Here is a 22420-nt window from a genome sequence, read left to right as displayed (position 1 = left end):
TGAAAACAGCCCTGGCCTTTCATTTAAGAACTTTTCGGGGTGAAGCTGACGGAAATCTCCATTGAATAACTACAACATCTCGGTCCTTACTCTCGCGTAACACTAGCGCGAAGCGCAATTAGCACTTACCGCGGGAAACATTCCGCGGGAAATTGCCGAACGTTTCCACCTGCAATTCGCGTTTGATGTTTAGTTGGTCAGCACTCGAAGTGTTCCGAAAACAGCAGATAGCATCTCGGCAGTGTTTACCGCCTCAGCTGGCCAATTATGACGGACTCGAGCAGATAAAAACAACCCGTGCGCGTCGGTCTGTGTCACTCGCTCCGCGACGGCTGCTGTGCAGGAGGTCAGAGTGCGTTTTCTGGTTGTGGCGGTGGGGGCTCGTTCGATCAGCCGTTTCATCGACGCCGTAAAGGTATGCAATTTGCACCGCGAACTGTGTTCAAAGAGCAGTGATCGCTGTACAGTATTTCACCGACGCTGTGCACTCCGTTAGCATGTATCAAAACCCGACCCAAACAGAAACGATTTTCCTGTGCTTTTCTATAGATTAATTTATATCCACAATACGATTATATTAGAAAATTTTCAACGACCGAAAGTACAAGTTAAATATAGTACAAGAATTTTTCACAGGAAAGGAGGTATTACGATGGCTGATCGACAAAGACTAACGGTTTTTTTTAAACTGATGTCTGCATTCCATTTTCTTCTTTTCTCGAGTACGAGATACTTTACCTCCTGGATCCTGTTGTGTTGGCAGTAAGAGCTGATCATTATTTTAAATTCTTAACTGTATCCCGGCTACCTTGTTAACAAAAAGTGCTGACAAAAATTACTTCCATAATCGCGATTCAGACCAACAAACCACGAGAAAAATATGATATTGATTTCATAACTTTACTCTAGCGAACGCCGTTTCTCTTACTGTTCAAATCTTGCGGACAAAGGACTTTCAAAGGATTTCACTGTCCCTCCTAACTATTAATTGTATTTTCACTTGGCGAAAACAGAAAAGGTCGTTTCGTTGCTTACCTCTGCATGCCTCTCCATGAGTATCTGTCGCCACTGTCTCATTATTTTTCGTATGTTCCAACAGCTTATCACTGCACTTAGTTGCTCAAGTATGCTAATGCGGTGTCGGTCGATCCGGAAGAAGCGAGGGCAAAGACTGGTAATGAAAGAAATTAGCATCACTTTTAGTTGTAAAAGGGAGGTGACATGGTGACGTCAGTTCTATGGATGGAGACTACGGATAGGTGGTGCTCGATAGGGGTGTGGATAGGCCACGAGGCGTACCGAGGTAGTCCGTGCAGTTGCGATATCGGTACGGATCGTACCGAACTTGCCTAGTAAGTAGGAGATCTCGGGTTCGAATCCCGGTCCGATACACATTTTCACTCGTCGCCGCTGATTCCGCCTGATGTCCCGCTACAGCTGATAACAGTAATCCCCCTTCAATTTCCATATAAATTCTACGTCTTCTGATACCAGACACTGCGCACTGTTGTCTTGAATTAAATTCCAAACTCATGCAAGGTGTCTCATGGGCTGAGACCATGTCACACTGTTATTGGTGATCCGTTTGCCGAATGGGGGCGTTCAGCTAGGTGGTCCCCGTGAAACGATCCAACAGTAGCAGTTACTCGCTAAGTTTACATGATGCTCCCAGATCCGATGTTCGTAAAATGATTTCTCAATACCGTTTGTTGCTGATCATGTAAACATTTGACTGAAAATTTTGGTAACCCAGAGCTAGCAACTTGATTTCTTCTTCCACAGTCGATACTCACTCCGCTGTAAACGTCCGACAGGTTTTGGAACGTACTAGATGTCAGGTGCTTTTAGAAATGCTGACTAAATTGAACGAAATGAAGTTTTGTACAGCGAAAGAGAAGAACAAACTATTAGACTGAGCAGGAACTTGTCCATTTCCTATGTCAATAGAATAGAAACAGTGATTCTGTTATCTAAATTAGTAACTAACAACCAATATCCAGACATCGTTCGTGTAAAACTAATGACAATCTTGAAACCGATATTCAGCCGATTACCTAAATTGATTCGGGCCTTAAAATGTAAACTCCACAGCGAAAATTTGTTTCCTACATTCGATTTTCACCTTCTGGAACACAACCCCTACTGCAAATCGTACTTGTTCCGTGCCATTCCAGGTTTGTCACTGGGATGAGAATATACTAGTAATATGAACTCAGCACGTGACTCTTAAAGGGTCGTACTTCCTGTAAGTGAAGTAACTCACTGTTCGTTATATACGGGGTGTCGCAAACCTTAAGATTCAAAATAATACAGAACATAGAGAACTTATAGAAAAGAGCCCATGATAGGAGATGAATACTGCAGAAAGTACGAGGCACTGTCGCATATGTTCCACGTACCAAGATAAGCTTACAGCAACAGGTTATGTCTTTTAGTATTCTTAGTGAATTATTTTGCAACATTTTTATCTTGTATGGGTGAGTTTCTGCAGTCATGCCCCAGATTTTACAGCTATATAACACAGCAGAAAGAACCAACATATTCCACAGGAATTGTTTTGTTCTGGTTGTCAGTCCGTTACTACTTATGTTCATAAGTGATATAGACTAGACGAACCTTTAATACACACGTAAGTGTCTGCATTCTGTCTGACGCTGCTATTTATCTATTCCGGATCTTCTCTTTCATCTTCTGGAGTCATAGCAGGCAGGCCCATCAAGAGCGCTCGGAAATGAGAAGCCCCAGTGCTAGGTATTTATTTATTTTATTGTATTTATTTGCCCTCTAGTTCCCCAACTATTTAGCCAATTATATTGATATTTAATATAACACAATTCATTATGTTAACAGCGAATTTTCGATATATCTCACCATTTCTTAATTATATATTCTTAACGCAAACATATAAACTTCCTTATTCTTGTACTGAGGATGTTAATAATCGGCAACCATTTACCACTGTAGTAAGTTTTATGAGGTACATCACTGTAATTGAACAACACATTGAGCAAGTGAGTAACACACACACAAACAACCAATTACAGAATGACTACACATGATTTCCTGTTCTGGTAGCAGTTACTGGTGTGCACCTGTAAACTGCTGTGGCTAGTTGTCTTCACATCTTGAAATTTAAGAGATGAATGTCCGTCTCTTGAAAGTATCTTGCGATGTGGATATAGATTTTTGCTGACAAGCAAGGTTCGTGACACTTGTGGTACGGGAAATCCCAGTTTGGCGATTGCCTCATGAAGTCTAACGTAATGACTGGTGTAGCAGAAACAGCCAAGAGGAAGCTGATTCTGATCTGCTACTTCTGAGAGGTGCTCTTTGCAGTATGGATAGATTAAACCTTTATTTCTCTAGAGACGCACAGAATAGCACAGTGTTTATTTCACATTTTTATGACCGATGCTGTACGTTGTCATGAAAGTTGTAATTGACTACCGCGTTCTCCTGGGAATGTGTTGTTGAATCGGTGCAAAGTTTTATCCTTTCATCTTAGAGGTTTCCCACACTTGGTACCAAACATCAAATGCTCCTTTGGTTTTAGTAGTTAGGAAATCTGCTAAGGTAGGCGTACAAAGAAACGTATCTCTTCCGTGATACCAGTCTTGGTGGAGGAAGAGATAGTGAGGAAGTGGCCACGCGATATATACCATGTCCAAAAGTCCATCCTGTACATTGGTGGCGCTCAATCAGGAAACGCCCCTGGCGAATTTTTGATGCTACGTCGAGTCAAGCGGAGCTAAGAAGGAAGCCGTTATTCCTGTTCACTAGATTTTCATGCAGTCTTTTTTCTAGCGCTTCGTTGGTTATAGAATCCAAGAAATCCACAGAGCGACGCAGAACCTTCGTAGCTGAACATAAGTCCCTCCGTGATGCTGTGCTCCGCTACCACGTGCTTTTCTGAACAACCAAGGCAGACGATGCTCTCTCGTTCTACACATCCCTTGTGAGATGTGGCATTGCGTTTGACTGATGTACTGGCGGGCACACTCACATGTAATACCATACACACTAGATGTACTAAGTCCTAAAGGATATGTTATGGAACCTAACATGTCTTCACTTTTTCGTGTAGGGCAGAAAATCCGCCTTAATATTATGCTTCTCCGAGATCCTGCCTATCTCGGCGGTGAGCGGTCCAGCAGAATACGTTAAGAATGCTAGACCTTTGCCGTACTGCCTCTCCTTTCCTCTGGTCGTCTGTCCTGAGAGCACGTTTTATTCGCACATCCAAGTAGCGGTTCCTGGTGAATCTTTCACATAGATGATGTAACTGATAGGACAAGACCACTTTCCCGCTAACGGCTTGGGCTATGTGCACTAGGGAAATGACTGCCAAGAAGCGCTGTGCTGGATAATGGCATTTTGTAGTGCTTAGACTGAGGTCTATGTGCATTGTCTTACGATACGCAGGAAGCTCAAGTGTACCATCCCATTTTTTCTTTATTAAAATGTCCAACAAAAGTAGACAACTGTCTTTACTTCTGTGGTAAAATTTATGCTTTTGTGTATGCTGTTCGAGCGCCACCTGATGTCCATCAGTTTCTTTTTTTTCCATGAAGCCATACTACGAACCTGTCGTCCACATATTTATAGATCGATTTTTCCTTGACCAAGGGGTTTGAGCGCTCTTTCCTCGCTGTGTTGATAATCAACGTCTACTGTTCATAGAACTTAAGGCAACATTGAAAAAAGTGGTGCTGAGCATGAGTCGAACCAGTTCTACGCTTCTCTAGAATTTGTAGTGGGTATTCTAATCGCACCAGCGTAAAGAGTGCATGACGTCAAATCTGAGACGCGGATCACCTTTGTCCAGGCGCCATGAAATCGCAGTGGAGACAGATAATATCACCTGCCTGCTAGCATTTGAATGATGTGAGGTCAGAGTTCAGAAACAGATCACCTTTGTCCAGGTGCCATGTAGCCGCAATGAAAACAGATAGTATGACCCTTCTGGTAGGATTTGAATGATGTGACGCCAGAGTTGACAAACAGATCACCTTTGTCCAGGTGCCATGAAGTCGCGATGGGGACAGATAGTATCACCCATCTGCTAGGGTTCAGCATTGGGTACTAGACTCTTTTCATCATATGTCAATGCCGTGTCATAATTTCTGTGCAACTGTACATACCACATGCAGACTGATGATCTCCGCTTATATCTAAACGCAATATCAATAACGCTGAAGAGAGCTCTCAAGAATTGCAATGGTGACGTGTGTGCACTATAAGAGTAGGCACAGAATATAGGGTTAAAGCTTAGTCCAAGTGGTTCTCGTTGGTCAGTCTAGGTTCAAATGGTTCAAATGGCTCTGAGCACTATGGGACTTAACATCTGTGGTCATCAGTCCCCTAGAACGTAGAACTACTTAAACCTAACTAACCTAAGGGCATCACATACATCCATGCCCGAGGCAGGATTTGAACCTGCGACCGTAGCAGTCGCGCGGTTCCGGACTGAGCGCCTAGAACCGCTAGACCACGGTCAGTCTAGGCTCTTTAGCCAGAAATATCGGGAATCGCTACCAACTTTAATCCTAAATGGGAAAAATATCAATTTCTCTCCTTCAGTAAAAAGTTGTAGACTATAGATGAAAAGCGAAAGTGGGCTGAGCACTTAGCTGCCATATGAAAAAATGAATCGGCGTTTCACTATGCTCTACAAAAATTTAATAGGTTCTTCCCTTTTGATGTGGAAAGAAAGTTTTACAGGCCCTTTACTTCCAATTGTTGACTATAGCGATGTTACACAGTAACGTGTTTCTCAGGAATGTTCACGGTGCCTGGAATTAGTGATGGATGCTTTCGTTCGATATATCTGTAACGTTCGACTCTTTGATCATTTTTCAATGTCATGCAAATAGCAATGCTGGCTACGTGCAGAGAAGCAGAGTGATTTCTCTTGTCTCTATCGTCCCTACCGTGTTACCAATGTGTGCTCACCTTTCTCCGCGACTTTAACGCCCTTGCCTGAACAACATGGCATAAACATCCGTACCCATCACTGCAAAATTCCTTCTGTCGCACTTCATCACTCAACGGCTTTTCAGAAGCGAAAACCCGACTGTGGGGTGATGTTCCCCATTATATCAAGGAACCGAATAACAGCTCCAGCTTAATGGTATATCTACTGAAGCAACAATAATGTTTACCTTCATTCACTTATGCTCTCGCTGTCCAGTTACAATTAAGTATGCTTCTTTCCAGCTAGATCTTCATTTCCCATAGCTCTTAGCTGGTGCAGTCTACCTAAATTTCTCTGCCTCAGTTCTCACTATGTCAGAAGATATCATTTTTGTACACCTAGAAATACATTTCGTATCTACCATTATTAGTATTACTAACGCCAGGAGCGGAATAAATAGTAATACTACGAACTGTCAATAGTGTTAGTTCTTAGCAATATTATTCACCTTGTCTTTAAATACAACCAAACAATTTTTAATTCGACAACCAATATTTTATTACCATTTAGCATATTAAAATCATTGTCATTTCTTAAGAAACAGCGACGTAAAAAAATAAAGTATGTGTGAAACCGAGGTCAGATGTAAGAGAGGTCCTGAAGGCCCTAATCTGATCAGGTTAGATAAATAAATTACACACACACACACACACACACACACACACACACACACACACACACACACACACATATATATATATATATATATATATATATATATATATATATATATATATATTCAAAAGCTTTGCTAGCTCCCTCTCTGTGTATTTTTGGGGAGTTTATCGCCACCACTTGCCGACAAGTGGTGGTCGAAGTGATCGCTGTGTCAAAAACTACAGATACCAGTCACTGAGTTTTTTGACTGGACCAGAGGTGGGATTCTTTATACACATCTGTCAGGGGACTTGAAGATGGCGTACTGTAGCGCTGAAACTGGTTGTTGAAGTAAAACAGCAACTGAAAACTTAGCGGGCTGAAGGTGGTTTTATTCGATATTTATAACCTGGCTTAAACCGAACACAATTATGCAACAAGATGCCAACATTCCATCCATCACGACCATCATCAAGGAAAAAAACTCAATCCTTCTATGACAAATCTGAAATTTCACCATATTATTTCTTTTCATCATAGGAATTCGAGCCCTTTCATGTTAAATACGTACATCCGAAACATCACTACTTTGCCATATTAGGGTATAATATATCAACACTAAATAACATACTTGGAACCAGATATAAAAACAGATAAAAATAGGTATAAATAGCTCCTCATTTCTTTCCCCCTCAGCTTAGACCGTAGGTTTGCAAGTAAAGTCCACCGGTCCTTCAAACGATACGAGTTTCAAAATCCAGTCATGATGCAGTTCGCCTACGCTGACATCTTGCAAGAGACATGTTGAAACGTCGCTCAAAAACGAACATATTATTTATCTGATTTTCAAATAAGTATTCATCACTGCAGTTCCGCGAAATAAGAAGGATTCGCATGTATTACAAATTTGGAATTAGCCTCTCCGCCGCCTCAAGCTGTAGCGCTCCATCAGCCGATCTAGGTAGTTACATAATTACGATAACACTAACTTTCGCATAAGATAGTAATCGGTTTAATATTCAAAACAGATTAATTCTAAACATTGTAATTAATCTGAAACTTGTTATTGAATATCAAAGAGTAAAATGCGGTTGCATAATCTTGAGACCTTTAAGATCTACGATACTAGGGAGAAAAACTGCTATAGTACTACTTGAAAAAGCGAAGTCGATACAAAAAAAAAAAAATGTTCAAATGGCTCTGAGCACTAAAGTTCTGAGGTCATCAGTACCATAGAACTTAGAACTACTTAAAACTAACTAACCTAAGGACATCACACACATCCATGCCCGAGGCAGGATTCGAACCTGCGAGCGTAGCGGTCGCGCTGTTCCTGTCATTAGCGCCTAGAACCGCTCGGCCACCCCGGCCGGCGAAGTCGATACCAATATACATGTAATTAATATAGGTACAATCAAAAGTATCCGGACATCTGCTAGTGTACATTAATATGGGATGTGTCTAACCTTTCCCTTTATGGCGGCTTTAACTCTGCTGGGGAGACCTCCAGTGATGTATCTGAAAATCTGTGGAGGAGCAGCAAACCATGCTTCCTCAAGATCCGAAACCAGAGAAGGAAGTGATATTGGAAGATCGGGTCTGGAGTAAAGTCGTGATTTTAACTCATCACAAAGGTTTTGCTTTTGGTTCAGAACGGGATTCTGGGCAGGTCAATCCATTTCAGAAATGTTATTGTCCACAAACCATGGCCTTATACGTGTTGCTTTACGACAGGGTACATTGTGGTATTGTGACGTCGTATTGTGACGTCGTATTGTGACGTCGTATTGTGACGTCGTATTGTGACGTCCCTTCCCTCCTCCTTCACTCGCCGGGAAGAGACATAACTCGTAACGATGTTCGTCCCCGTCGGTGTGACGTGGAACAGCACCCTTAACTCTCGTAAGAACACAACTCCTCGCGTGGTTTAGAAATATTCTGTTATCTGTCCGCAACAGTCTTCTCAGTTTGTGCGAACTGGTAAACTGCAATCGTTTATTTTAATTTTTATGCCCGGTATGGAATAAAATCTTGATTCTTGATTTCATCATTACGGTCGTTTTTCACATCGTACAAGGGAAGCAGTGGTTGGGAAGGGAGTGAGACAGGGTTGTAGCCTCTCCCCGATATTGTTCAATATGTATATTGAGCAAGCAGTAAAGGAAACAAAAGAAAAATTCGGAGTAGGCATTCAGATCCATGGAGAAGAAATAAAAACTTTAAGGTTCCCCGATGACATTGTAATTCTGTCAGAGACAGCAAAGGACTTGGAAGAGCAGTTGAACGGAATGGACAGTGTCTTGAAAGGAGGATATAAGATGAACATCAACAAAAGCAAAACGAGGATAATGGAATGTAGTCGAATTAAGTCTGGTGATGCTGAGGGAATTAGATTAGGAAATGAGACACTTAAAGTAGTAAATGAGTTTTACTATTTGGGGACCAAAATAACTGATGATGGTCGAAGTAGAGAGGATATAAAATGTAGTTTGGCAATGGCAAGGAAAGCGTTTCCGAAGAAGAGAAATTTGTTAACATCGAGTATAGCTTTAACTGTCAGGAAGTCGTTTCTGAAAGTATTTGTATGGATTGTAGCCATGTATGGAAGTGAAACATGGGCGGTAAATAGTTTGGACAAGAAGAGAATAGAAGCTTTCGAAATGTGGTGCTACACAAGGATCCTAAAGATTAGATGGGTAGATCACATAACTAATGAGGAGGTACTGAATAGGATTGGGGAAAACAGGAGTTTGTGGAAGAAGGGATCGGTTGGTATGACATGTTCTGAGGCATTAAGGGATCACCAATTTAGTATCGGAGGGCAGCGTGGAGGGTAAAAATCGTAGTGGGAGACCAAGAGGTGAATACACTAAGCAGATTCAGAAGGATGTAGGTTGCAGTAGGTACTGGGAGATGAAGAAACTTACACAGGATAGAGTAGCATGGAGATCTGTATCAAACCAGTCTCAGGACTGAAGACCACAACAACAACAACATAGATAGGATGAAAATTTGCTGTCTACTATTCCGTTACTATGCCGTTGCTGCGTCCAGTTATTAACAACTGTCCGACGTAACTCCAGATAACTTTTGTTCGAGTAAATGTTTTTTTAATACGCCGTAATACTGGTTTAAACTAATCACTCTTCACTGTCCATTATTTATGTATTCACTTAGTGACTTAAATTGTTTAAAGATTCAATCAACGTGTATTAATAAACATTATTTTGTCCGTTTAATGAGTTAGGCCACACGTAAGATTTACCTTTTGATTCAGATTTTATTGTTCTTTCTGTAATTAATTGTTTGTCCCTACAACACACGCACACCGATATGTTATTCAAGATTAACTTCTGTTCAGTTCAGTAATCGTGACGCTGACGACAACTTTTGACTAATCAGCGTACTTGTCTTTCTTCGTGTCTTCCTTTTACTGTGTCCTACTCAAGACTACGAATTGTTTTTCTTTGCTCTCAAGGTTTGTAACTGCTCATCAGTACGAAGGCTAAGTCCGATACACCAATAACACTCAATCGAAGTCTAACACTCGTCTTACTATACCGTCGCCTTGAGAACGGTAAAGATTAACTTTCATCATCGAATGACTGAACAATACTTGAGTCTCTAACTCACAAATGATCAAACTTCCAAAATTGAAACAATCTAGTAGCGTTCGCGTCCAGACAACTATCGCAAAAGTACTCTAGAGCGACTCAAGAGCAACTAACTAACTGAACTTTTCCATATCCGAGTTGCATTGTAGTCGCATGGAATTTCCATTTCGATGAGGCTACAACTCTCTTCCATGGTAAATGTTATCTTTGGCTGAATTACTTTCTTGGATTCTACCTTCCTTCATATGATTTTGAATTTATTCTATAGATGTTTGATGAAGAATCTATGATAATCCCTTCATCTCCCCTTTTTGTATGCTATTCTCAGTATTTGAATAATATAGGTGTTAATCAAAATATTACCAGAGTAGATTTTATCGTCAGTAGTTGCCGTCACTGTCAAGATGACTCACTTCCCTACTTTAAGTTTCCACACAGTTTGTTAATTGGGGTTTTCTGTCCTTCGGACGTTACAATATGGATACAATCATCGTCTCCGAAGCGTTGCTCCACTGTAGTCACTAAACAATGCTGTAATATGTATTCATATGCTTCTACATTTTACATTTTCTTAAGCACAATAATGGAACCACAAAAAAACTCTCATACCGTAACACCATACCCTCCGTACTTTACTGTTGGCACCACACATGAAGGCAGGGAACCTTTTCCAGGCATCCACCTAACCCAAACAGTTCCATAGTATCTAACAGAATATAGTCTGGTTCATCACTCCAAATTTCTCGTTTCCAGTCATCCAGTGCAGAGTGATGTCGCTCTTTGCACCAGCTCAAGCGTCGCTTAACATTGACTGGAGAAATGTGTGGCTTGTGAGAAGCTGCTCGGCTGTTACACCCCATTCTTTTTAAATCCCTACACCTACGTATCTAGCATTTGTAGACTTAGAGAAAGCTTTTGACAATGTTGACTGGAATAATCCTTCAAATTCTGAAGGTGGCAGGGGTAAAATGCAGGGAGCGAAAGGCTATTTACAATTTGTACAGAAACCAGATGGCGGTTATAAGGGTCGAGGGACATGAAAGGGATACAGTGGTTGGGAAGGGAGTGAGACAGGATTGTAGCCTATCCCCGATGTTATTCAATCTGTATATTGAGCAAGCAGTGAAGGAAACAAAAGAAAAATTCGGAGTAGGTATTAAAATCCATGGAGAAGAAATAAAAACTTCGAGGTTCGCCGATGACATTGTAATTCTGTCAGAGACAGCAAAGGACTTGAAAAAGCAGTTAAATGGAATTGACAGTGTCTTGAAAGGAAGATTTAAGATGAACACCAACAAAAGCAAAACGAGGATAATGGAATGTAGTCCAATCAAATCGGGTGAAGCTGAGGGAATTAGATTAGGAAATGAGACACTTAAAGTAGTAAAGGAGTATTGCTAATTGGGGAGCAAAATAACTGATAATGGTCGAAGTAAAGGGGATATAAAATGTAGACTGGCAATAGCAAGGAAAGCGTTTCTGAAGAAGAGAAATTTGTTAACATCGACTATAGATTTAAGTGTCAGGAAGTCGTTTCTGAAAGTATTTGTATGGATTGTAGCCATGTATGGAAGTGAAACATGGATGATAAATAGTTTAAACAAGAAGAGAATAGAATCTTTGGAAATGTGGTTCTACAGAAGAATGCTGAAGATTAGATGTTTAGATCACATAACTAATGAGGAGGTGTTGAATAGAATTGGGGAGAAGAGAAGTTTGTGGCACAACTTGACTAGACATGTTGAGATGCATCAAGGGATCACCAATTTAGTATTGGAGGGCAGCGTAGAGGGTAAAAATCGTAGAGGGGAGACCAAGAGATGAATATACCAAGCAGATTCAGAAGCATGTAGGTTGCAGTAGGTACTGGGAGATGAAGAAGCTTGCACAGGATAGAGTAGCATGGAGAGATGCATCAAACCAGTCTCAGGACTGAAGGCAACAACAACAACAACAACAACAACAACAACGCATAGTCATTGTACTAGACGGACTGCTGGTAGCTTTTTGGAACCCACACGTGATTCCTTCCGCTTATTTCATTTGAATTTCTACATGGAACTTTGGCGCAGCTCGCTGGTCCCTGACGATCAGTACGTGACGTCTGCGTGGTTTTGCCTTAACCATAGTTGTTCCTTCTCGTTGCCACTCCACATATCACCAACAGCCTTAGCAATCATATACAACCGCTCACTTGACGAAAGGTCTGTTCCTAAGGACTGGAAAGTAGCACAGGTCACACCAGTATTCAAGAAAGGAAATGCAAGTAACCCATTCAATTACAGACCCGTACCACTGACCTCAATTTTCCGTAAGATTTTGGAGCATATACTGTACTCGAACATTATGAATCACCTTGAAGAAAATGAATTATTGATAAGTAGCCAAAACGGATTCAGAAAATACCATTGTTCTGCAACACAGCAAGCTCTTTATTCCCATGAAATAATGAATCCTGTCGACAAGGGATCTCATGTCCATTCCATATTCCTACAGTAGAATAGAAGTGATATGTGGCGTTCCGCAACGTAGTGTCATAGGCACTCTGCTGTTCCTGATTTACATGAATGATCTAAGTGATAATCTGAGCAGCCCCTTTAGATTGCAGATGACGCTTTAATTTGCCGTCTAGTAAAATCATCAGACGATCAATTCCAGTTACAAAATGATCTAGAGAGAATTTCTGTATGGTGCGAAAAGTGGCAATTGGCAGTAAACAAAGAAAAGTGCGAGGTCATCCACATAGGTGCTAAAAGAAATCCGATAAATTTTGGGTATACGGTAACTCGCACAAATCTAAGGGCTGTCAATTCGACTAAATGCCTAGGAATTACAATTACGAGCAACTTAAATTGGAAAGACCACATAGATAATATTGTGGGGAAGGCGAAACAAAGACTGCGCTTCGTTGGCACACTTAGAAGATGCGACAAATCCACTAAAGAGACAGCGTACATTACATTTGTCCGTCCTCTGCTGGAATATTGCTGCGCAGTGTGGAATCCTTACCAGGTAGGATTGACGGAGGACAACGAAAAAGTGCATAGAAGGGCAGCTCGTTTCGTGTTATCGCACAAAAGGGGTGAGAGTGTCACTGATATGATACGTGAGTTGGTGTGGCAATCACTGAAACAAAGGCGGTTTTCTTTTCGGCGAGATCTATTTACGAAATTTCAATTATCAACTTTCTCTTCCGAATGTGAAAATATTTTTTTGACACCTACCAACGTAGGGTGGAATGATCATCATAATAAAATACGAGAAGTCAGAGCTCGAACGGGAAGATTTAGGTGTTCCTTTTTCCCACGCGCCGTTCGTGAGTGGAATGGTAGAAAGCAGTATGAAAATGTTCAACTAGTTTCGGGTGTGCAGCCGCAAGGTTCTCCTTCTTCTAATATTTCCGCTGTGTAACGTTCATACATCTTCAGGTGAGCCGCAAGACTGCCGCTCCAGTGCTCTATTCGTCCCTTTATACTCGTGTACCGCGCAACTGCGCGTGCGGCCACAGATGCAAATGCGCCAGAGACGTTGGTCGGGCGCAGAGACGTGTACAATGCACTGAGTTACATCTATGACTCCGCAGTCGATCTGTGTTGGCATATCAATGTATCTCTGTGAGCTGCACTCAGAGACAGAGCGCCAGAGACGTTGGTCGGGCGCAGAGACGTGTACAATGCACTGAGTTACATCTATGACTCCGCAGTCGATCTGTGTTGGCATATCAATGTATCTCTGTGAGCTGCACTGTGACGGCGTCTTTGTGAGTTTATTACAGCAAGTGCCGGATTCCATGATTTATCAAGGTTGAAACCACTATCTCTATTAATTAAATTCGACGTCAAGCGAATTTCAACTGCCTCCTTGACTATCGAGTCCCAAAAAGATGATGTAGTTGCCAAAATTTCGACGTTGTGATACAACATACTGTGACCAGTATCAATACTGTGTTCTGCCACTGCCGACTTGTTAGGTTGTAAAAATCGTGTGTACCTCCGGTGTTCTGTGCATCTTTCTTGGACAGTACGGGTTGTTTGTCCAATGTAAGAAAGGCCACATTCACATGGAATTTAATGGAACAGTCTTCGCGCCGCCAAAATCTGAAGATTCACATCAGTATGAAAATGATTCGATGAACCCTCTACTAGGCAGTTAATTGTGAATTGCAGAGTAACCATGTAAATGTGGATGTAGATGTAGAACAGTCGACGTGGGCAGTTTTAGAAGGATTGAAATGTCTCCGTTGGTTTGTTACTCAGATAGCGTCCAGTGACTAGCCCACATTTGAAGTCAGCTTTCCTTCCCGACACCTTTTACTGTTACTGCTTGTCTATTGACAAAACAGTTCTCACCACCCTTTTATACTGGCGGGTTTCGCCTCTCATGACATTTAGTGGTCAATTCAGCATTACATAGGGGTGTTCGGATACTTTTTATCGGATAGTGTGTGTCGTTTAGTGAGGACTCTTCTTACAATTCACCTGAGTGGCAATAAAATTACGATATCTTAAACGGTTCCAAAAATATTTGAAGTGATCTACTTAGCTGAATCACCAGTGGCTCATCGCACTGCCTTGAGGTGCGCTTATGACTATGGCTCTCGGTCACTCTGTTGTGTTAAGTTGGGCGTCACGATATACGTATTATAGATTCATTCCTGGGATGCTATGTTACAGAAGCATATTGTGCTGCGCATTTCCTGGCATACATTAATAGATACGTGAAAATGGTTACACTGTATCAAAACCAACAATTCTTGTCTGTGAGGGGCATTCAAATGAAAACCACACAAGCACCACAACCGAACCATGGAATAGTTCCAATCAATAGTAATCACGACACGCTTTAAGAAATTTGTCTCACTGGTAACGAGACAATCAATTCCTGTTTCTCAGAACGCGGTCGGCCACTGTTGGATCCGCAGTCGTACTCACTCTTGCATTTGCTTTTCCGACTGCAACGGAAGTCCACGCATGTCTTTCTTCGGGGTGCCAAAGATGTGAAAACTACAGGTTAAGGGTCCAGGCTGTAACGAGGAAGTTGCAGTGTGTCCAAAATAAATCACTGAAGCGTAGCCTTCGTCCGATTGGTAATGTGAGGGCGGGCGTTATCGTGCAGTAGGATGATTCTGGACGAGGAAGTGCAATAGTGGGTGCAGTTGTGAATCCGTCAGAGGCCGACGGCGTTCTACTAAACAGGAATTAGTCGTTTCGTATGTCCGTCTGATAAATCTATTAAAGCGTGAGGTGCTCACTTTTGAATGGAACCATTCCATGGTCCCGTTGTGGTGGACGCTAGGTTATCATTTGACTGTACCTTATACGTTGTTACAATGAACATATATAACAGAGTATTAATTCAAATACTCCTATCGGAGGAACATCCGCAACTGAGCATTACACCAGAGGTTGAAAATACCGCTACAGTTGTAAGGCTATTTTATTTAGATCACCACCGGTTTCGGGCTCTTAAACGCCCATCTTCAGGAGTTGTACTGAAATTAGCAAGAGACGGGAGATAATTTTTACATGCAGCAATGCACATAAACAAAAAAATTCCATAAAAGAATTTAAAAACTCCCGGTAGGGCCAGGTGCTTAAAAACCCAAGTCGATGCCAAAGTGACACCAGGCAGTACTACGGACACTGCTACCATCTGTTGACGGGAAGAAGAATGCAGGACCACTAGCCCGGCCGTTCACAATTAGAATTAGTGATTTACATTTAAAATGAAAAATGAAAAAAAGAACGTTACTTAGAAAGTTACACGAAAAACGTTAAAAATGCAGTATGCTCGGTAAAGGAACATGTTGAACAGGACAGTACAGAACTGTAGCAAAATTGAGTGGAAGCTAGGGACATAAAATATGTATAAACCGTAAAACCCAACGAAACTTTTCCCTTAACACCAGTGGTATGCAATGAAGGTAAAACATGTGGAATCCGAGAGAAATCTATATCAGCGCGGCCAGCAGGAATTTGTACCGCACGCCTCCTAAATGTAATGACGTAAGCGCTACACAAGAATTGAAAGAAAAATGGGTTGTTTCAGTTGTTGGGAACACTAACGACTATAATTACTTCAAGGAGTAATGGAATATTTGCGTCGCTTCATTAATGAACATAATACGCCATAGACTACAACTGTGTAGAAATGCGAAAGCAATCCAGCAATGAAGCAACTTTTGCAGACGTGGTAACATGACAAGATAGCTGCTGATTAGAGCTGAAGTGCGATAATCCCGCTCTAAGTGGGCCCGTCTTACAGCAATCGCACATCGATTTGTGGGACATACAAATCGTATCGGCAATGATAAGACCCACTTCAATGTTAAGAGGCTGATAGACAAGTTTTGCGCCGTCAAAGTCTGATGTTGTCTTTTTGGATTAACTGCAACGAAATATCGTTCTGTACTTTGCAGCTCGGTACCACAATTTATTTCAGCTCATTCCTGGTAAAGCGTTCTAGAGAAGCAGTGTTTTTGTCCCTTGTGCTTTAGAAAAGGATGGAATGAAGATTACGGCTTAACGTCCCATCGGTGACCAGATCACTAGAGTCGGAGTACAAGCTCGGTTAGAAGAGGACTTGAAAGGAACTCAGCCAGAAAGTCCTTTGCAAAGGAAGAGCCCTGTATTCGCCTCCAGCGATGTAGAAAACCACGGAAAACTCGAATCAGGGCGGCAGGACAGGGGATTTGAACCGCCATCCTACGAGAACAGTGTTCATCACAGCGCCCGCCCGATCCGTCTTGCCTACGACGTTTGCTTTCCGTTTACATACTTGTTGTGTAGCGACAATAACTTTCCATATCGATTGATAAATTCTAAATATTTATTGCGAAAGCATATCCCAGAAAATTATTGCGAGTCGCACATGCCCATTAGTAGTAACAATATCCGTAGTTGTTAACAGTGCTTGAACTACGGTGAAGAGCCAAAGAAATTGGCACACCAGCCTAATATCGTGTAGGGCCCCCGCGAGCAGGCGGAAGTGACGCAGCCCGACGTGACATGGTCTCGAATAATGTCTGAAGTAGTACTGGAGAGAATTGACAGCATAAATCCAGCAGGGCTCTCCGTAAATCCGTAAGAATACGAGGGGGTGGAGATCTCTTCTGAGCAGCACGTTGCAAGGCATCCCAGATGTGCTCAATAATGTTCATGTCTGAGGAGTTTGGTGGCCATCGGAAGTGTTTAAACTCAGAACAAGTTACCTGGAGCCACTCTGTAACAATTCTGGACGTGTGGGGTGTCGCATTGTCTGCTGGAATTGCGCAATGCTATCGGAATGCACAATGGACATGAATGGATGTAGGTGATCAGTCAGGATGCTTACGTACGTGTCACGTGTCAGAGTCGTATCTAGACGTATCAGCGGTCCCATACACTGCAACAGCACACGCCCCACACCATTACAGACCCTTCACCAGCTTGAACAGTCCCTGCTGACATACAGGGTCCATGGATTCATGAGGTTATCCCCATACCCGGACACATCCATCAGCCCGATGCAATATGAAACGAGACTCGTCCGACCAGGCAACATGTTTCCAGTCATCACGTCGGTGTTGACGGGTCCAGGCGAGCCTTACAGCCTTGTATCGTGCAGTCATCAAGGGTACATGAGTGAGCCTTCACCTCCGAAAGCCCATATAGATAACGTTTAGCTGAATGGTTCGCATGCTGACACTTGTTGATGGCTCAGCATTGAAATCTGCAGCAATTTACGGAAGAGTTACACTTCTGTCACGTTGAGCGATTCTCTTCAGTCGTCGCTTGTCCCGTTCTTTCAGGATCTTTTTCCGGCCGCAGTGCTGTCGGAGGTTTGATGTTTTACCGGATTCCTGATATTCACGGTACACTCGCGAAATGGTCGTACGGGAAAATCCCCACTTCATCGGTACCTTGGAGATGCCGTGTCTCATCACTAGTGCGCCGACTATAATACCACCTTCAAACTCACTTAAATGTTGGTAACCTGCCATTGTAGCAGCAGTAACCCATCTAACAACTGCGCCAGAGACTTTTTGTCTTATACAGGCGTTACCGACTGCAGCGCCGTATTTTGCCTGTGTACATATCTCTGTATTTTAATACACGTACCTATACCAATTTCTTCGGCGTTTTAGTGTGTGGAGAGTAACAGATATTGTCTATGGTGCCAACGAATGGATATTTGCTCTGTATCCATGGGTAGTATTTTGAAAAAAAAAAAAAGTTCAGCTTCAATATCGAATAAATTTTCTGCAGTGAATTCAGTTAAAATTATGGGGCAACTTTGGAACAGGAAGCAACAAATGGGATGGATAAAGGAAACCAGGGAGCACATGAAAGAACTAAAATCAATCCTAGACGATTTAAAAAACAAAACACAAAATTTAAATAAGCTGGAAAAACATAAAACTAAGATTTTAGTCAAAAACAGACAAACGACATACAGTGAAAGGGTGTTTAGAGATGAGGTATGACAAAAAAGATCAGAATGAATGGAAAGGTACTGGGCAATTCGGAAAGAAACTTTTGAAGAAGATGACCAGAAAACGATTAAAGTGGTGCAATGAGGCCGTAAAAGCAGAAGAAGAAGAATTAAGTTAAAACATTTCTGCTTGAACCTCTTTTATCTGTAGTAGCCTTGAAGGCGATCATTTTACAATAAATTTTATATTAAATAACTCGACTTTCGTTATTAAATTTCTTCAGAGGTACTTTCGAATAAGATTATTGACTTGTTTATCGACAGAGATTTTCTACACACTTAATCTACCAAGCAAGGTGGCGAAATGGTTAAGAGACTAGCATTGCCCTCCAGTTTTAGGTTTACCGTGGATTCTCTGAATCGGCTAATGCGAATTCTTGGATGGTGCTTTTGTCTGATGTGGGTGTGTGGTACGTCTCGAATCGCCTCTGCAAACTTGTGGATAGCTGGAACCGAGTACAAAAAATAAGAGAGAGCTAGGTGTTAACATCCCGTCAACGGAAACTGGCGAAGCTGTACGCCTTACTGCCCCGTTTCGTATTCGAACCACTTTTTTTATTTATTTATTTGCGAATAGCTATTTCACCCATTTCTCCTACTTCCGTAAGGACCCAAAACACAAATTTTCATTGTTGTGGGAAGGTTAATTCGCTACACTGACGTCCATTTCTTCATAAAAGCTGCAAGCTATTGAACGAATGCTCTAACATAACACCACGTTCCGTTGTTTCAGCATTCCAGTCTGTAAAACGGACGCCGAAGATTTCAGAACCGTTACGAGTGTTACCTACCTCACTAACAAACACATGTTGAAGTTCGTGGCAACAATCTACATTTCTGAAATTTTACAGTGACAGTCAACAGGTTGTCATGAGCTGTTGTTTGAAGTAATATATAATTCATTGAAGTCGTTGGAGACCACCATTTCCTTCAAGCCACGTCGAACGAGACCACAATTTGCTACTTGGAAAAACTAGCGCTGAAATACGTAGGCAGAAGGCAAATACCAATTTTGAAATAAAAAGACTTAACAAAACTACCTGATTAAACTCGAAACACATAGACTAAGGCTACTAGATTTTATCGTAAAGCGAGCAGACGTTTTAACTGAAAAGTCTGAGAATTTGCTTAATGAAAATGATGAGGACTACGAAGTGTTAGGATAGGTCCTAATTCTGTGTGTGGTGCATGTAGCATCTGTTCTTATGTTCTGATTCTAGTTTCACATTAACTACAGACTACATAGCAGTCAAATCGTTCAAATGGCTCTAAGCACGAATGGACTTAACATGCGTGGGCATCTGTCCCCTAGACTTAGAACTACTTAAACCTAACTAACCTAAGGACATCTTACACATCCATGCCCAAGGCAGGATTCGAACCTGCGACCGTAGCAGCAGCGCGGTTCAGGACTGAAGCGCCTAGAACCGCTTGGCCACCACGGCCGGCCATAGCACTCGAAAAGACACTACCGTCACTAGCGTATATGTGAAAATTTTGTGGATTGACACTAATAATAATAATTCAAACATAATGTGGATACATGATTTTTATAGTAAATATAGGGTTCTGAGACTCGATTAAAAAAACTAGTCAAACGTATCAGACTTTTGGTTTGCCTACAGATATGATTTTCACAACTAATTCTCTTTCTCAATACTTTGTGTCTGTGCTTCGAGCCGTTGTGGTTCTCAGTGTCTCAATTCATTCCGGCCTAAGTGCCGAACAGGATGTCACCTCAGCAGCGCTTGTTGTTCCCGTAAAATGCGGTGACCGAGGAGACCCCACACGTACGCGGTGCCTATCAATAGCCAATGAGGGCCGTGGGAGAGAAGTCGCTTGTTGGCTGCAGACGGCTGCTGGAACGCTGGACCAAGTTATAACGACGCTCCCCCTGGCTCCAGCCTCCAGCTAGATATGATGTGCATTGTTGGGCTGTCTCCTCTTCCTCCTGATATTTTCGAACTTTGTTCAGAAACAAAACCCACATATGGGAGGTTATAATTACAATACAGTTACTCACGGAGGTCCAGTGTGGGCTTCAATTATCGTTCGGCAGTGAAACTTTGTTCATATGGTAATACATTAATGCAGAATCCATTTACGCGGAAGAAAATATTTCCAGTTTGGCCACCATGGGCAAACCTGGCGTTATATCGCAAATCATCGACGTTTTCGGTGCTCATATTGAGCAAACTGTGTAAGCAGCAGTTAATAACAAAATCAATATTATGACTTTCTCACTTGTTTGACCTTTTCATCCCATGTACCGTTACTAATCCGTTACATGTAAAAACATTTTCATACTTTTTTTGCGTTCACAGTGCCAAATTTGCACCTGGTGGCCAAGACTAAAATTAACTTTTTTCCATTGTAAGTCGGTATCGTACTAACGCTTTAGATTTTCTTGCAAGATATGCTGATATGCAGCTCGTGGTCTCGCGGTAGCGTTCTCGCTTCCCGTGCTCGGGGTCCCGGGTGCGATTCCCGGCGGGGTGGGGAATTTTTCCTGCCTCGAGATGAGTGAGTGTTGTGTCGTTCTCATCATCATTCATCCCCATTACAGTCGGAGGAAGGCAACGGCAAACCACCTGCACTAGGACCTTGCCTAGTACGGCGGTGCGGGTCTGTCGCACCGTTTCCCTACGCTCCGTCACGGAGTATGGGACATCATCATTCGCTGACATACGGTAATTACATCCCACAATGGACCTTTGTGACTAGCTGCACTTTAATTATAACCGCCCGGTACTTCCATGACACTCCTGCCTGGCTAATGGTCTGGCATTCCGACTTGAGCGCGCCCAGTTTTATTCCGTACACCAGGATACATGAAACTGCGCTTAGATAACGATTTAATTTCCAAAATAGCTTCCTTCGGATGCCCACATGCTCATGAATTCTGCTCAGGATCCACCTTCACCTGTGTACTTGTACTTTTCGAAGACCGCGAGAGAACCGTCAAATGATTCCTTATGCATGCATCTGCATGAAAGTTATAATGAACTTCCTGTTATTTACTGACTTACCTTCATACTCATTGACCTGCACCTAATGAGTCGATTGCTTGAACAGGTACTTTCTGCGTTACGGAAGTTGTGTTGGTGTTAATGTCTTCCACGAACAAGGAAAAACGTTTCGATTTAAATTTAATGTTCTTAGCTTCTCTATAAAATTTCCGTTAGGGCTATATTGACTTGTTAGATCGTAGCAACGCGTCTCTAAATTCCTTCCGTGTCTTCTTTCTGCAGACTTGATCTGGACTCCAAGCACTGGAGGCCCAACTAGAGTCATATGTGTACGAGGTGTTTCCGTAACAGATGCACTCTACTTTCTCAGAATTCTTCCAAAAATCTTAAGTCTTCCACTTTCTTACTGCTGATTTCAAGCGTTTGTTCTGTTTCATGTGACTCCGAAGTGTCATATAGGCTATTACTCTGTGTGACAAGTTGGAGAAATTTTCCACCAATGCTCTGCTCGCGTACTGTTGTGTATTGTCATTATCTCGCAGATATTGTGTAAGTAGTTCTGCAATTACTTGCAATCGCCCAGCGACGATAAATTCCTGTAAGAGCAGCTTTGCCTTCGAGTAGTCTGAGACTATGACCCTTCCTGATAAATTATTTATGTTAAATGAAAATATTATTGACTCTAATATGGTTTCGTGGGCAAATCCGATTTTAGTTTCATTTTTGTGGAACATGCAGTAAACTCAACTAATTCTGCTAAACCGTCCTGTTTCCAAACTATTATCGTAATTGTA

General features: G+C 42.0%; 2 protein-coding genes across 6 annotated transcripts in view; one reads left to right on the top strand and one right to left on the bottom strand.

Moving 5' to 3' along the window:
* The window catches only part of LOC126336638 (organic cation transporter protein-like), a 186911-nt gene that overhangs the window by 45917 nt on the left and 118574 nt on the right, over nt 1-22420 (top strand). Inside the window, exon 1 of one of the 3 annotated variants that reach the window (XM_050000541.1) lies at nt 41-415. The exons of the other annotated variants lie outside the window; for them this stretch is intronic. The gene's annotated coding sequence lies outside the window, so the exon portion shown is untranslated. Of the gene's footprint in view, nt 1-40; nt 416-22420 lie in introns of those variants that run through there. 3 annotated transcript variants of the gene reach the window in all.
* The window catches only part of LOC126336610 (organic cation transporter protein-like), a 366616-nt gene that overhangs the window by 331251 nt on the left and 12945 nt on the right, over nt 1-22420 (bottom strand). The gene's annotated exons all lie outside the window — the stretch shown is intronic.

The sequence above is a fragment of the Schistocerca gregaria genome, chromosome 1 (genome assembly GCF_023897955.1).
Source record: "Schistocerca gregaria isolate iqSchGreg1 chromosome 1, iqSchGreg1.2, whole genome shotgun sequence".
In the NCBI taxonomy this organism is placed as follows: domain Eukaryota; kingdom Metazoa; phylum Arthropoda; class Insecta; order Orthoptera; family Acrididae; genus Schistocerca; species Schistocerca gregaria.
This window is presented reverse-complemented; position numbering and strand designations above follow the sequence as displayed.